The following is a 17,481-nucleotide window of genomic DNA, read 5'->3' as shown; positions in this document are numbered from 1 at the left end:
TGCATGAGGTAAACAAATCTTTGGCTGCTAGTATCTTCCCCGAACGGACCTGTACGTCCTCTGTTCCAGTCTGTTCCTCCGTCGATGATCCGTTCCTGGATCAAAGTTATGTTATCTCTTATGTTAATTATCTCCATCAGATCTGTGACTCTTCCCTTTGAGTCCTTATTATTAACTCCAACTCTACCACGGTTTTGTAGAGTTTTGGAACAATTTTTGCTTGCACCCCAGTGCTATTCCCAAACATTATGAAACAAACAAAGTACAGCAACACACTCAATTTCTCTCCATGTACTTTAGAAATATTGTTCATGAGGAAAATGTTTATTATCTGATCGTCTATATGGGTTTAGAGCCAAACGGTCAATGGCCATAATTTAACTAGTAGAAGATATAAATGCAATTGATAAAAAATAATATACTGTGGGAGCGTTTATAGACCTCAAAAGAGCATTTGACACTGAAGATTATGGATTAGTTTTAGATAATTTGGAGAAATAACTTTTTAAGACATCATGTACAAATAAATAATGTGAATTTTGATTTGCTAGAGGTTACCTGTGGAGTACCACAAGGGTCGGTGCAGGGTCCTAATCTTTTTTTTTTTTTTGACTTTGCATAAATAATATTTGTAATCTAGGAATCTAAACTGCTAACAGTTACTTTATTGGCTGGTGATACGACATTATATTGCCCTGGAAATAGTCTGGAGCAGCTTCTCAGTACGGTATGTCTCATAACTGAAAGTGTGGAGCAGAGTAAACCTTCCTGAGACCAAAGTCAGAGACTTAAAGATCACTTCAGTCACCATCTCACTGCAGTTATATTAAAGATAAGACTTTATATACAGGTGTCCAAACATTTCTCTGAGCTGGAATAGTTATTTTTGTTTCTCTACATTTATGATATTACAACAAAACAAATTGTTGTTTAAGTTTAACTTTCAGTTTTTACCTGCAGCAACAGGAACTTTAAATCTAGGTCTTTGGTTTCAACCCAACGTCCAGTGCTAATATTACACTGGACCAGATCAGGCCTTTCCTATTGCTTTTTCTTGTTGATCTATTTGCAGCACTAAACTGTATAGTGCAGGATGTCAAACTCATTTTTGTTTTGTGCCAAATGAAGATCACAAAAGCTCTTAACGGGCCGGTTGTGCCAGAATGTATTTATAAAACCTGTTCACCAAATATCAATGAATTCTTAAAATTAAATATTATTGACCATCTTTCAGTCCCTTCAGGATTCCCTGATACTTTTTGTGATTTCTTTGGCAGTAAAAATCAAAGTGTTTGTGGCACTAATTTGGAAATATTTGCGCTTATTTATGATGGTAAATGCGACTTTTTCTTACTCTCTGTATGGATCATGGACTATAATCTGACATCAATTAAAGCTGAGGCAGCGTTTTAGTACAAGTAAGAAAATTTTTGACAATTTTTGAGAAAAAATCTGTAATAAACTCCCAATTATGTATTAGTGCAAAAAAGTGCAGGGATTTGTTGATTTTGCTTGAATTTCCTCAATAATTCTAAAGAAACTGGAAAGACCTGACATAATTTGGCAGTAAACGGATAAAAACAGCATTAATTTGATTGATAACATAATATTTAAGACCACTTAATGTTTAGAGGGCCACATAAGAAGCTACGGTGGGCCGGATTTGGTTTGACATGTGTGGTGTAGTGTATTCAGTTAGTAGTACTAAATTACAGTTTGGTCTTTAAAAAGAAAAATCTAAATTTCTTATTACTTTCCACCAAATTTATTCATATTTAAAATTCCAATACATGGAGAGCAAAGTGGAACCAAAGTCAAACTCTTTGTTTCTGTAACCAATAAAGCTGATTCTGATTATGACTATGGCAAAGCTTCATTCTTTCACTTAAAATAAAACATATTTTTATACTTAAGAATATCTCAGAAATGAAAAAGAGTCAGTAGGGAACCTGGTAACAAAGTGATGTGAAGCTTTTTACTTTTATCCAAGAGCCAACTCTCCCCACATTTTACTGTCGATCTTGGTTCTCCTGACTGAACTCCTTTCATGGCTTTTAAACTGCTTTGCAATAATGTCTCCCTGTTATTCAGAACATTTTTAGTTTCTTTCCACACCAAAAGCTCATGTTAGAATGATAATATTTTCAAGCAACAACTCACAGCGTGTCTTTCAAAACTATATGGGAACGGTTTAAGTAAAGCTGGAGTTGAATTATTGCATTTATATGCAGATTATAGGATGGACTTATATTACCTCCAGCACAGTAAAAATGCCAGCCTTGCTGTTCCAAAGTTAGAGATATTTTCATACATTATGTCAGCATCACATGTGCGTTCTTCTTTTAAATGTGAAAATTAAGATAACAATGCAAAGCTATATGTCTAAAAATACAAAATCTGCCCCTATAGACATGACATGCATAAAAGCAGAAACTTTATCCAGCCAATCTGCATTCCTTCGGCTCAGACAGAAATACAGAGACGGGTAAGCTAAGAGCAGATGAAGCAAGATTTCTGTGTGCCAACTTGATCTCAGTGGTTCTTAGGAGAGATTCTTCTGGCACGACTATTTCTTTGTACGCAATACAAAAGAAAAACCTGAGCTGCGTGTGGCTGTCTGCAGGTATCTAAAGAGAAGTTCGCAGCTCTAACACCAGAGTGTTTTGTCGCCCTGCCAATCTTCGTTTTGCTGCACGACTGGAGGCCAACAACATCAGAGAAAATAGGAGCCACATTGTACCAGTCCACCACTGTGAAGCCTTTTAACCTGAACACGGTCAAGATGACCCAATTGGCACAGATGGATGCATCTAAATGAGACAAAACATTAATAGATACCAGTCAGGCAGCGTGGCACGTTTCCCCTCTTGTTGAGGCAAACATTTTAACATCAACATTAAAACGACATGCAAATCTTAAAACTGTAACACTTTTGTTATAATAATGTATGTTTTATTAGCAAAGGTTCCTACTTTCTACCTTGTATTATTACAAGTCTGAGCCAGAAAACCTAAAAGTCTTGATAGGTGATGTTCTAAATCCTTTTTTTAAACTGAAAACTTATTTAATGAATGTAAACATAAAAAAAAAATAATTATTTGTTAAAACTGTCACAAACAGTATGTATAACATACCATCTGCAGAAATACACTTCTCCAGGTCAGATACAACCTGATCAGAGCCAGTAGGAGGATCTTAGCGCTGTCAATCATCCCTCTGTATGCACTGCAGAGCCTGGCATGAATGCTCAGGCTAGTTAGCATGGCGACCGATTGAAGGCAGATAAACTGTTTTCCTGTATCGATAAGTTGTTTCTCCACCATTGGCACAGTTAGCCGCACAAACACGAGCATGACTGACAACGCTAAGGACCCTCCTCCTGGTTCTGATTGGTTGTTTTTTTACCGGGACGGTGCAGTTTTTGAGACAATAGTAGCATTCTGAGGAGCTGTAGGAGACTGATCTTTTCACAGATTATCTATCTCATATCAAACTGTCACAAATATGTAAAAAGACACATTTTTGTAAAAGTTACATACTGCAGATTTAAATGTTTAAAGTTTCACTTTGGGGCTAAAATAATTCATCAATGTCAAATTTAGCCTAATTCAGAAATTGCTGTCCTTTGTCTGTCTAAAAGCCAGTTTATTACATGTTTTTTACTTAAATATCATCAAATGTATAAGTTTTGTTGCTTGTTCCTTAACTTTTTATGTTCTTAAATACACTTTGCCAGCTCTTCAAACATTCATATGTTTGCTTTGCCTTTTTCTGTTCATCCTCACATCACCTATAAAATAAAGGCAAAACGCAGAAGATAAACTGATATTTTTATGACGTTTTCTCTCTCAGGTGATTTCATGGAAAATGGTTTCAGACTGTGAGATCCAGGAAATAAACTAGGTCAGCGCCTTGGCTTTCTAAACACTTCTCCTCTTGGTGCTCAGTTGGCGTTTGATCACAGAAAACTAAGACTGTTTGAAACTGTTTTGCATTTGAGATGATTCTGTGTCAGTAAAAAGATTTTTTTACCAAATCAAATTGAACACACTATCAGTTATTTTCCCCCTTTGTAAGCAAAGTGCTTTTCTTTAGGGTCAAGGCATTAATTCTGGTTTTTAAAATCTAAATTTTAGTTCAGTTCTTCCTCTCCTTATTTACTAAAACAGATCGTTTGTTTACAGTTTGGAAGTAGTTTTTATTGTGGTTTGGTGATGTATAAACAAACTAAATTAAACTGAGATTATAATAATAATAAGTATTATTATATTTATATTTTATCATTTATTATTGTAAAAATAAAAAACGGAGATAAATATACTATATGAAACATGTATTTTAATTTCTAAAATGACTAAACCAAATTTAAGTTCCAAAATCACTTTTCTTATAAATTCTATGACATCTTCTTATCCTATTTTGTAATTAAAAAAATAAATAAAACCAAGGTCTGGATTGAGATAAAATGATTAAAATACCTAAATATACCTAATGTTATAATAATTTTTTTTAAACAAAAGCCATAACAAGCTGAAAATATGGATATTTATATATTTTTTTATTGAATACGGGGCATGAATAGTACAATAATAAAAATATAAAGGACTTTTCATCTTTGATTAACAATGTTTCATGATAAAAGCAGTACTAGTGGTAGTTCTTTCTTTATTTGCAGATAAAAGTTAACACTGTCACACTTTAAGATGCAATTAATGTAGAAAATTGAAGTGCATCTTTTCTGCAAACCTCGTTGAAAACTTCTCTACTCTTAATAAAGATTAATAACGGCGAATGTATCGTACCTGTTTTCATGTTATTTGTCAAGTACAAGGATGGAGCGAGCCCACCGAGCGTTTTAATGAAGATGAACAGCCTCTGCATCAGATGAGGTCAATCTAATTTCACTCTCAGTCAATCTCCTGCTGAGCGCCACATTTCCTCAGAAGCAAGCATAGAAATGAAACAGAAAGAATCTGAGGAGGTAAAAATACATTAAAACGAACGAGAACGAGTCTGACTTAATCAAGCTGATTTCCCTGAAGCGGCTTTTTGAAGGTGGTTAAATGACCGACATCCTTTGAAGCAGGATTAAACTAATTTAGGCAAGAAAGAAGACCTGCTTGGTTTTAACAAATGAGAGCTCTATTTTTTTTTTTTAAATATTCCCCCATGCAGGTTTTAACTCACACTGAGGTCGTGTATTATTTCTGTGTGTTCGTGCATGTCCTGTTTGAAGAGACACACAATGGTTACGTTGTTCCAAAGCCGATTATAAAACAATTCCCATTTCTAAGCCAGGAAACCCAGTTGCATCATGGAGCCAGAAAAATGCTGCATCATGCTATTCTGGAAAATAACACATTATCAACTGATTTCACTTTGTGCAAGGTTGGAAAAGAGCGGCATTTTTATCCCTCTCATTTGGACTAAATTAATTTTATAGCTTTAAGACCTTTAGATGGGTTCAGATGGTTAGTTATTATTACAAGTGGCTATTTCACAATACGCTGCATTTAAAGACCATAAAGAGACCTCAGGGTGCTGTGGCTAATTCCTCTCTATGTGCCAAGCATCAAGGACACCACATGGGAGATAGCTGTTAAGAATGGGCCTGAAATCCAAATGACAACTGCAAAAGGCACTAATGGGCAGAATAATAACAGGGGGACCCATACGTTGCCTTGAGACGCCTCTCAGGAAGCGGTTGCCAAGGCTGACAGTGAGGAAAACAGGAGGGAAATGATTCATTTCGCCAGGTCATAATGGTGATGCTGTTTTTCCACTGAGAGCTTAACTTGGGACGGGAAGAGGATGAAAAAGCGTTGAAGCTCACCTGGTTTTCGATTTGAAGGACAGACAGGCAGCTGTTATCAGCTGTGCTCTGACTTTAGGAAGTCGACACAAAAGGCAGGAGCATGTTTTTAGTTAAAACCGCCGCAGGTCACAGCTCCAGTCTGAGGCTTTTGTTGAATAAAGTTTCACAGATTCCACCTTTCTCTATGATTTCGTCCTCTAAAGTAAAAATGTATTGATGTTTTCTTCACCAAAGTGTATTCAGTTAGTTCTGAGCAACTTGGATTTGTGGAAAAACTTGTATTTTCTCATCTTTATTAACTTATTTGTGAGATCAAAATACACTTGAATACTCATGATAGTCGTGGATGTAATTTTAGACCAGTTTTATTATCATTATTATTTGAAATCTGCTTTGTTTAGGTTGAATTATGTTGCTACTTAAAAAAAATAAGTAAATAAAAAAGCTTCATAACATTGATTTCCAAGAAGGATTATGAAATTTAAAAACTAATCAAGCTTCATTTGATGATTCAAGTGCTTTATTTATTTAATAAATTCTGATTTATTGTGTTTCTGATTATTAACAAATACTGTAAGCTTTTCTGCATGAATAATTGCTCCTGTATGAAACACTTTTTTTGGTTTTACTTATTTTGTAACTATTGACATTCAAGTTTACGGTCGTCTTTTTGCTAAGAGAAAACCTCCTCTGACTTTAAAATCTTGTATTTTAAGTTGCTTTCAATTCAAGTATTTGTAGCTCAGAATATATACAGCATGTAAAAATTACAACATTAATCTGCCTCCATTTTCTGCAAAAACAGACAAACATACAGGATATGGGAAAGTGCTTAAAGTTGCTCATTTTTAAACGCGTTTCATGTTGTCAAACATGACAGAACGTACATCTCTGTGTCATCTATAGTGGCGTTAAAGAGAAAGAACAGGAAGTAGAAACGTCATCGCTGCTCCTGCTGCTGGAGACGAAGAACTCAAAGATGGTGAAGCAATCACTCGGTTCACACCTAATCTGAGTCGAAGCATGCCAACATGGATAGACCGTGATGAAAAAGGCCAGTGACCTCATTTGGAGAAAGTTTTCAATTATGTCCTCATCCTGCCACAGCGTAATTGTTGCTTATTGAGGTGTTGAGGAGTCGTTCATGCTTCGTAAACAACCATTAAAGAAAGATGGGCAGTGCTGCAAGACCTCGGCTGAACCAACTCCAGGAACAGCGTGGCTTAACACGCTGCTGACGCAACATCCAGTCTTGGCTCCGACTACACAACCTCTCTTATTTTCTTAAGTGGCAGTGTCCTATTTAGTACCGCAGCTCTTAAACAGCATTGTCTGTGGGAGCCGAGGCTCTTCGCTCCTGTAAATCACTGTCAGGAAAGATCACAGGAAAAATGTTTCAAGTTCAGACTCTATCCATTCATCTGCGCTCATTACAGTTCCTCTAAATAATGTTGGCACAGTTCCTGAATATTTTAAAGAACTGCAACTTCAGTAATTTTTATTTAACTTAACAACTTGCATGTTTAGTTTAGTTTATTTAGGATCCATATTTAGATGTCAGATGATTTTAATCACTGAAATTGTTTTTAGAAATTAAATGATTGTCTTCAGGACCTAAAGAGGAACGATCTGGAGTTAACACACAGCTTCACTTATTTCAACTAGAAACTAGAGATTAGGTCCGAAATCTGGGTGTAGTGATGGACTCAGACTTGACATATAAAGACATTTGCAAAGTCGGCCTTCAATCATATGAAGAATATTTCCAGGATTACAGCACTAATGTCCCAGCGAAATCTAGAGAAACTCATCTTTTAGTCGCATTGATTACTGCAACATTGTCTTCTCAGGTCTGCTACTGATCCAAAACGCTGCTGCTCAGGTTCTGACTAAAACCAGGAATCAGCCCAGTTCTATCGTCCTTACACTGATAGAGTAGGCTGTTAAATACAGCTGTTGGTTTATAAATCACTGAACGGCTTAAATGCATTAAAGATCTGCTGTTGTTGTTCTGACCTTCCAGACCTCTCAGATCTTCTGGTTCTGGTTCTGGTTCTGCTCTGCATCCCCAGAACCAGACGTAGAGAAGCAGCATTCAGCTTCTATGCACCTCAAATCTGGAACAAACTTCCAGAAAACTGCAAAACAGCCAAAACGCTGCGTTCCTTTAAATCTAGACTAAAAACCCTCCTGTTTAGAGCTGCTTTTGATTCATAATAAATGAAACATTTGATGTGTAATGATGAATTTGATGATGGTACTTGATCAAATGTAATGTCTGTTAATGGTTTTTACGGTATGATGTGTTTATTATGCTTTTTATGAGCTACACAAATAAACTTGATTGATTAAATAAAAACAAAAAGACATGGAAAACAACGTGGCAGAATAATAGTAGGTTAAATACATAATTATCTGCAGTGCAATATATTAGATTCACAACCAGGAACTAATCTTTAATCTGTCCTTTAAATGTTTACTATCATTAAATTTAACATCAATCAGCATTACATTACAGAGTTGCATACCACAGAACACCACAGCTATTAGTTATAACTTTTGCATCTCTTTGTAATAGCAACACAGTTGATTAGTCAAAATGTAAATATTTGACCTTTGGCATAAAGTAAAAAAGTAGTGAAAGCTTTCTCTATTGTGGAACACAGTGTTGGCTTATTTTCTTGTCAGATTCAGGAAACCGTCCCGTAAACTCTCCGGTGTGACGAGTTGATTTTCAGAGACAGAAGTGAAGGGTGCATCGTTCGCCTTTCACAAGATTTTGTGTTTGTGCGTCACAATCTGGAGCTGCAAGCAGCCTTGAACTGCCCTCTCCTTTTGGCCGCATTCCAGCTTCCGACGAAGCAACCACGAGTTGTTGCCACCGCCGCCACACTTGAAAACTTCCAGGGTCAACGTTTATGTGTGTAACCTGTCAGTGGTGCTGAAAACGAGTCTTGAAAAATTACACCCAGTCGCATTTAATTAATCGAGATCCAATCGTAAAGCAGCAAAACGTTGGAGAAGTATCCAGCTGCAGGTTTTGTTTATGGCGGCCTGTCAGTGTCAGTCCTGTTTTGATTTGTGGATTTGTCGCTTTTACACTCGTCAGGAAGGGCAACCCTGCGTTAGGATGCCAACTCACCCACTGCAGGTGATGGAAGGTGGAAAACTCTGGAAAAAATGAAGCAATGAGCTGGAGAGCTCCTTCAATGACAGACTGCTGCATCCTAGTTGCACAAAGGAGCGTTATCGCAGGTCCTTCCTTCCAGCAGCTGTAATATTTTAGAATTACCTAAGCTTTAAACAAAACTCAAACAAATGTTCACATTCCTGCTGTTATCTATTTACTTTAATTTCAACTGGACATACCTGGTGTTTTTTGCCGTTTTTTAAATTTCTTGCACAAATATACATGCAGATTTAATCATTTTTTAACTACCTTACTCAGCTGCAGTATTATTTTGGGGGGTTTTGTGCAAATATTTTCTCACTGTACATTCTCCTACCTTTCTGTTTTTACATTTCTTACCTCAGCTTGAAAATATATGCTTCTGTTTACCTTTAAATTACTGACACACCTAACTTTCCCCGTTGTAGAAAAATAAAGTAAAGTAAAATATATATTTCTATTCTAATCTATTCTATTAGAACTGTTACACCAGGTTATGGGAACAGTGGTGATAGTAAGGAGGTGCTTTACGAATGCATTTCCTGTGTTGAAGTGCATTAAGAAAACTGAACATTTAAAGCATTTTGATCAGGAAAACTCCCTAAAAATTAAGGTGAAGAGAAGCTGAACAGAACTGTGTCTACATACAAAGTTTTAACGCTAAAAACTCTTTTTAATCTGACGGTTATTCTACTTGTTCTCCACACTTTTCATACCAGAAGATTATTTGTGATGCACTACCTCCTACCTTTATTTCCAGTTTAAACAATAATTGACTTCTCCATTTGATACAAAGGTGATGATGGGTTAAACTTTAAAGGTTCATGGAGAATTTGGACAGTGGATAATTTTTTTCAAGCCCATTTTGGATTTTGTCCCCTACAGACTAACATGCTAAATAATTAGCATGTTAAAATATGTGAATTGCAATAAGATGCTTTGAACTTCTGAACAGGAACTGTGTTGAACAATACGCTGAAGAAATTTCAAGATAGCAAATTGGTGCATGACCCAAACCAGTTGACATCCTCTAAGTTTTTGAGAATAAATCCAAAATACTTTTTAAATCTGACTGGTGGAGTTTTACTTGTGCACCAGTTTTTATACTTACTGTAAAACTTCTCTCAGGGGTTCCAGTTCAAACATTTTGGCACTTCCACTTTTAGTTTATTTTCAAAACATCTGCTTGAATTTACTGCAAAATTTCCTGATTGGTGTTTCTGTTCGGTCCCATTGAAAATGTCAAGTCCTTCATCAGGAGAAGAATAACAAAAACATTTTAATAGGCTGTGTCTGGAGCTCAGACCAAATTAAAGTCAGACTGAAGGGAGCTGAGGAAATGGGATTGCTAAAAGAAATCAGTATTTTCATTATTGTGTCTTCTGTGGATGAGATTTTTCTTAATTGTGCGACTGCATAAAAGATCAAAGGTTTATTTTCTAAAAGTAATTTTTGGTTTTACAAATTAAAATCTTGTCATTTTTTTCCCCACAGCTAGTATGTATTGTATCATGCATTTAATTTTTATTCCTCCTTAATTTGTACAAAATAAACATGAAGCCTCATTCAGATAGAATTAATGAATTTGTACAGAATAAAACAGAAAGCTCACCTGCTGTTGAAAGAAGTACATTAGAGGAAACACAAAACAGCTGCTGTTTAATAATTCACACATAGACCATCTTGATGCTTTGTTGATAAGAACGCATTTAATATTTCTTTGCTCTGTTGGATTCCTGTTCGAGCTGCAGGGCTGTGTGACTAATTATTTATTTGATTGACCTAAAAAGCATTTGCACACAATATACACTTTTTTTTTTCTTTTTTTTTAAACTGCAAAGGTTTTTGTAAACTAAATATTTATAATCATTTTAATTGTAACTACGATACTATGAAAATATGACACATTTGCTGGTTCAGAGTAAGACTTATGTTTATTCATATGTTCAATTTACCGACTATAATTAGCCTCCCTGCATTTCCTGTGTGACGCCACAAACAGAGGCTTTCAGGCGGACTTGACATCTCGGTAAGCAGAACCGACTCCGCATCCAGCTAATCACTCAGAGGGTCAAATCAGTTTGCTCCAGGTGTCTTCACAAAGTAATGGATCTTGGTTGTACAACTTTGTTAAATTATTCAGTTTCTTTAATCAATTTTTCAGCCCTCCAAGCCGGCATGAAGGTGGTTGAAGTGCTGTTGAACGACACGGCCAGTAGGTGGCACTCATGATCCTGGACGGTCTGTTTTCAGGGAATAATAACTGCATTAAAGACCAAGACAGAGACAAATCTGACCTTCTCTTGAATTTTACTTTAAAAATTCCTTAAATCATAGATGAAATTTGTAAACTAAAATTAGTGGATGATCTCTTCTTCGTTTAAACTCTCCTGCTCGGCATGAGAGCCTCTTGTTCAAGCATTTATCACACCTCCAGATGTGATTAATGCAACAGCGCCTCCCCCGGTCCATCCTCCAAAGTCCCGCAGCACATCCAGACTCTCCCATCTGCTGCTCTATTATTTCAAGATAAATGTTGCTTCTGCATGTAGCATAAGATAGAAATCAATCCATTTCTCTTTGCGTCAAGAGCTTTTACCATTTTTAACCTTGATATGTCCTAATTCCAGAAAATATATCCTTCATTTTTCCACCTCCTATAAATATGCGAGACAGTGACTATTTCTGAGTTCGGAGGGTTTGTCAAATGTGTCAACATGTTCCTTTTCAATAATGAAACTAATTGAGAAAAACAGATTGAAAGTACATTTCTGTATCTGTCAGTAAAAGTTTCCAAATTAATCTTGGTGTGTAAATGTTTAGAAGAACTTGACAAATAAAGTAAAAGTATCAAAACTTCTTTCTTGAATGGGGACCAGCTTAAAACTTAAAGCTTACACTCCCTCTTTTCCCCCAAAAGAAGAAAATCTTTCAATTATCTTTCAGTCTTGACACATTTAATAAAGTTGAAAACATGCTTTTCCTTAAGGTGATTTAAATTAATCTATAGTTGCCTTTTTGTATACATAATTTGTTTAATGGGAGTATTTCACATGCCATTGCACTCACTCACTCACTTACTTTGGCTTTAGTTTGTTCTTAAATACCTTATTTTGTTTCATATGGCAAAAGATTTTTACATGTTTAGAGCTGCTTAGTCAACACAGTGACTGTTAATAGTTACTTCCATGGTGAAATAAATAAAAAAACAAGATATGTGGGTTTAAGCTGCTAGTAGAGATAAGGTGTTTTCGGATTTAAGTGTGTTTGATAAGAAAAACACAAAGCAGCAGCCTTAAACAGCTCTGTCCAGCCTGATGCCAGAGGATCAAAATAGCTAAAATGACCTCTTTTGTTTGAGCTTTTGTTTTCTTTTGAGAATGAATGATTTTGTAAAGGATTTCATTTCGCCTGTTAAACTGGCAGTGGTGAATTTAGTCACCGTGAACACAATTCTCTGCAGAGAGTCACGCAAACAAAATGGTTTCCAGCCCTGTTTTTGCAGAAGTAACTACAACTTTAGTCCACCTCTAAACATATAGGAGGACGGCAATTATGTTGTTGCAACTTGGAAAAGCGCTAAAACAAACACAGGTGTTGCACTTTAAATATTTTGTGTAACAATAGGTATTCTTTTGGTGTGCAGAGACAGTTTGCTGATGTTTACCTTCGATGCGTTTCAATCTAGCGCTCCAGAAATTTGAGAAACTTTTAATATTTTGCTACAACTCTTTAAATGTTTGAAATAATTGGACTGAATGATGTAGAAACGTTGATTGAGCTTCAAATTTCTCTGAATCCCTGACAGTTTATCAACTGATTATTACCCTGCAGAGATGCTCTGTATGGAAAGACCTCACACTCGCACAAAAAAACAGGTGAAGTGGAATTTGGAAGGAAAACAAAGCAAGAAAAACAGTTTGATAATTGCTGCTAAACAAAAGATGAATTATTTGTAAATGAATGATTACAGATAATTAGATTATGTTTTTTTCACCACACGTCTAAAAGTATACATTATGTTATAAAGTTATTTGCTCATCAGAAACCTTCCTGGAGTATTGCTTTGATTCTTCCATGCATGTTTGAGAAATCCTTTAATCTCCATGGCAACTACTCAGGGGTGCCTAAACGCTTGTTCCCACAAATCTCCTCTGCTGCACTTTCCAAGCCAAGCTTCTGCCCCTCCACTGCGATTCCCAAACTCAGTTCCTCCAGACCAGCAAACGCCTGCTGGAGCTGCGAGTACTAAGTTTACCATTAGAGTCACTTCTCAGTGTAACGCTCCTAAGAATGGCTGGAAACGTCATTGTGTGACGACGTGCAGATTTGGAGATTCAGAAAGAGCATAAGATTTTTAAAGAGACAGAGGCCCAATTTCAAGACATCAAACTGCAAAGTAAAATTTCTTTCAAGTCACGCTTGAAATTTGCAGCATTTTCATAACATCTTTAGATAACATTATTGTGCCATAAAATGGCACTATGCAACTAGAAAATACATAACACCAGCCCTTTAAAAAGTGTTGTTTTTTTCTCCAGCAGGCTATTAAAATGCTACTGAAAAATATCATCATTTTCTGCATCATTAGTTGTTTTAAAGCTTCTCTGACATTCTGTAAATGCCAGGAACTGGTCTGCATGTCCAGTAGACATTATCCAATTTTAGATAATGAGATGAACTCTTGTTGGACTTCAAAGCGGTCAGAAAGCTGTTTACCTTTAAACTCCTTGAGCCGCGGCTGCACATAATGGACAGTCAGGCTCCTCAGAGCCAGCTAGCCCATTAGCCAGGGCTAATGCATCCAGTGTTCCCCGCCATGCGCCGTCCATCACTACAAACTAGATCTGGTTTCACGCGGGAGCCGCCTCATCTCTTTGTGCTCGGAGGAAACTCTCCAAAACAACGACCCCCAAGAAATGTGACAGATCGGATCAGTGACACGCACACAAAGATGTGTTTTTGTCTCTTTTGTAGTATCCAGAGGTTAAAGGTTCAAACGACGAGTTTTACAAAAGAGAAACCTGAACGGGCTATAAAAAGCAAAACCTGCAAATGTACAGGCACTCTTCTAGATGTATGCTGGATATTGGCTCAATCAGAAGGTGAAATTGTTGTCGACCCAGCCTGTAATCTTGGGTTTCACAGCTCCACCGTGCTAAATGGACCGGGTGCATTAAAGGCCAAAGTGGAGCTGTGCAGAGTGCTTTTAAAAGGCTACGAGTTAAAAAAAAAAAAAAAAAACAGCAGACAACCTCTCCTGTTTTCCTGCAAAGGGATGGTGACACGCAGCAACCGTGTAGCGAGGCTGTGTGTATCAGGTTGCTGCTCAAACAAAAACAGACATGCTGATGGAGAGAGGGCAGAAAGCACATGGAGGGAACGATGACTGACATGAGGGCTCACATGTGACAGAGACGGGAAGTCTTCCAGCAACACGGCTTTGTTCAAACAAGCAGAGTTTATAGGTGGACATGGGAAAACATGCACTACACAAGTGGAAGAATGTATTTTGTAAAAATGGATGCCAAACCTTTCATCCTCTGCAGTCTTGTCTTTTGTTAGATGTTTTAAAGACGGTATCAAAGTTAGTTATTGCTCCTCAAAACACAGCATCATGTCAGTCAATTACTGTTTACAAAGCACCACATGCTCATTCATTTCCTTCAAGGCCGTCTTTTATAAACCAGTTGGACGCAATAGTTTCCTGTTGTTGAAGAAACGGGATTTTCTTTCTATTTCAGTCTTAACTTGAGCAGAAAACACTGACTGGGTGTTAGTGGAGCATATTTCTGTAAAATCCTTTCAGATGTGAATACAAGCATAAAAATTTACTTGTATCTCAAGTCATTTGTTTTTTTTTTTGTATTTCCTATATAAAAGACAAATGGCTAATTCCCATTAGCCATTTCTCAAGATGGCTGCCATTTCTGAGCCATTCAAGCCAGTGAAACAAGACTTTAAAACTTACATTATACTGTCAGATTATTTTACGTACCGCTAGTATTTTTCATTAACATTAAGAAATTACTGATGTATAACAAGCTGCTGTTTCTTGCTGAAAACGTACTTGTAAGTTTACTAAGATATTTGCACTAGAAACTAGACCAAAAACACTTGACAGGATTTAGTATTTTTGCTTTGTAATTTTATTACCTGTTTTTGGATTTACATCATTTAAACAGTGTTTACACTATTATAAAGGATAACAAATTATTTATGTAATTATGAATTAGATAAATAATTTGTTATTTATCTAATAAATAATCTTTTAAACTTATTTTGAATCACTTTTATGATGGATTGACAAGATAGTAATAGAGGGAAAGCCTGTCCAACTACAGCAGTAGCCGCTGTTTTGTGATAGTATTTTAACTGCCATGAGGTTGTACATCTAATTTTCAAAGCATTTTCAGTTTCCCTCCTTAAAAATTAAAATAATTTAAAAAATCATAAATATAATACTTAGGCTGCACAGTCTCGCAGTTGGTAGAGCTGTTGCCTTGCAGCAAGAAGGTCCTGGGTTCGATTCCCGACCCAGGATTCCCACAGTCCAAAAACATGACTGTCAGGTAAATTGGTCTCTCTAAATTCTCCCTTAAATTCTCCCTAGGCATGAGTTTGTGTGTGCATGGTTGTTTGTCCTGTGTGTCTCTGTGTTCCCTGCGACAGACTGGTGACTTGTTCAAAAACAGCAAAAAAAAAAAAAAAAAGATATCTGAAAGCCATCAGTTATCTTGGAATTGCATCACTCTATTTTACCACACTACTTGATGAAGTATGGTAATTTTAGACTGCATTTAAAGATAATAAAATAAAAACATTAATGTTATATGCACACAAAACCTAATCAGTTTGAATCTTAGTAAGAATTACAGACTACTGAAAATGGATTAGATATTTCTGCTGGATAATGATCAAAAACATTTTTGCCAAATCAATAAAGAAAGAATTAAACGGACATAAAATCAATCTTCTGTAATTGATTTTACAGAAGGTCAATTACAGAATCTTCTGTAATGGTTCTGATCATGAAAACAAATACTGCAGATGAGACTGACTTAAAAACAAAAAAAACTTATTCCCACTGGTAAGTACGGTGGAGAATCTGTGATGCTTTGGGCTTGTTTCTAGGAAAACTGTCAGAGAAATACAAACACATTTTAAACAATCTACTGATTCTAGATCGACTTTGCACTATGACGACTTTCATCCTAAATCCTGCAGAGAACCTGTAGGATGAGCTGAGGTTAGGAGGAGAGAGATTATCTAAAGATCTCTCTCTCTTTCTGTATTCTCTGAGATTGGGGCAGAATTTTCAGCATAATCTATGCAGGATTTAAGACTTTTTTTCCACAGTAAATATGCTTCCCTTTCCAAACTAAAAATCCTGCTTTACTTAACTTTAAATATAAGAACACATGTCTAACATAGCTGATCTAAAAAGTATTTTTGTCTAGTTTCTAGTACAAATATATTAGCACACTTGAAATTAACTTTCAAGTAACTTTTTTGCAAGATAGTGGAGTTTATTTTGAGTAAATAAAAAGATAGTATTTCCACTGGAAGATTTCTACGGAGCCCCATAGGGGACATGGAGAGTTTTTTTCTTATGCGTTCTCTCGCAATAATGTACTGATCAGTTCATGCAGCATAAATGAATACTGAAAGTCTTTCTTATGGTGGCCACCACACTTTCAGCGATAATGTAAGGTTTTTCCATGTATGTTAATGTCTCGTCTGTGAAATATATATAGGTTTATATCTTCTTTTTTAGGATAAAAATGCACCACAAACCTACGTGCTAAATTCAAAAGCAAAACAGACCAACATGTGTAAAACTGCCCTTTATCCCGCCTTTGCTGCTCCATTGGTTAGAGTGACAATCAGTCACTTAGTGCATTCAGCCAATCACTGCATCTGGAGTAGTTAATCAGGCCTGCTCCAGCTTTCCCAGTCAGGTGTGAGGGAGAGAGCTGGAGACAAAGGAGCTACAGGTTTCTGCTTCCAAACAATTAGTTCATCTCTTTGTTATGCACTTTTAAAACTCAAAATATAAAATCATGTAGATCTGAAAATCCAGTGAGCTAGATTTAGTATGTGTGTGTGTGAGAGTGTATAAGTATGAATATAATTTAGTATTTTTTTTGTTTGTTTTTGATTTGGAGGTGTATAGTAAAAATTAATTTCTGAAGTTACATCTCCGTCCAGTTGATGGCGGTAATGCACAAAGTCTGTAAACTGCCATAAAATGCAACAGAAGAAGAAGAAGAAGAAGAAGAAGAAGAACCCAGTGAGCCTGGAGCCATGAAGTTGTCATGCACTGAACTATAAATGGAATTGGTGAGTAGTGAACACAATGTTGTTCTGTTTGTTTAGCATGTTGGTGGTGGTAGCCAATGCTAATTGTTTGGCTATCAATTTTCACATGATCTAGCTTCTTAAATTCAATATATGTGTTTAAGATAATGAGATAAATGCTGATATCTTTATTTTG

The sequence above is a fragment of the Xiphophorus hellerii genome, chromosome 6 (assembly GCF_003331165.1).
Source record: "Xiphophorus hellerii strain 12219 chromosome 6, Xiphophorus_hellerii-4.1, whole genome shotgun sequence".
Lineage (NCBI taxonomy): Eukaryota > Metazoa > Chordata > Actinopteri > Cyprinodontiformes > Poeciliidae > Xiphophorus > Xiphophorus hellerii.
This window is presented reverse-complemented; position numbering follows the sequence as displayed.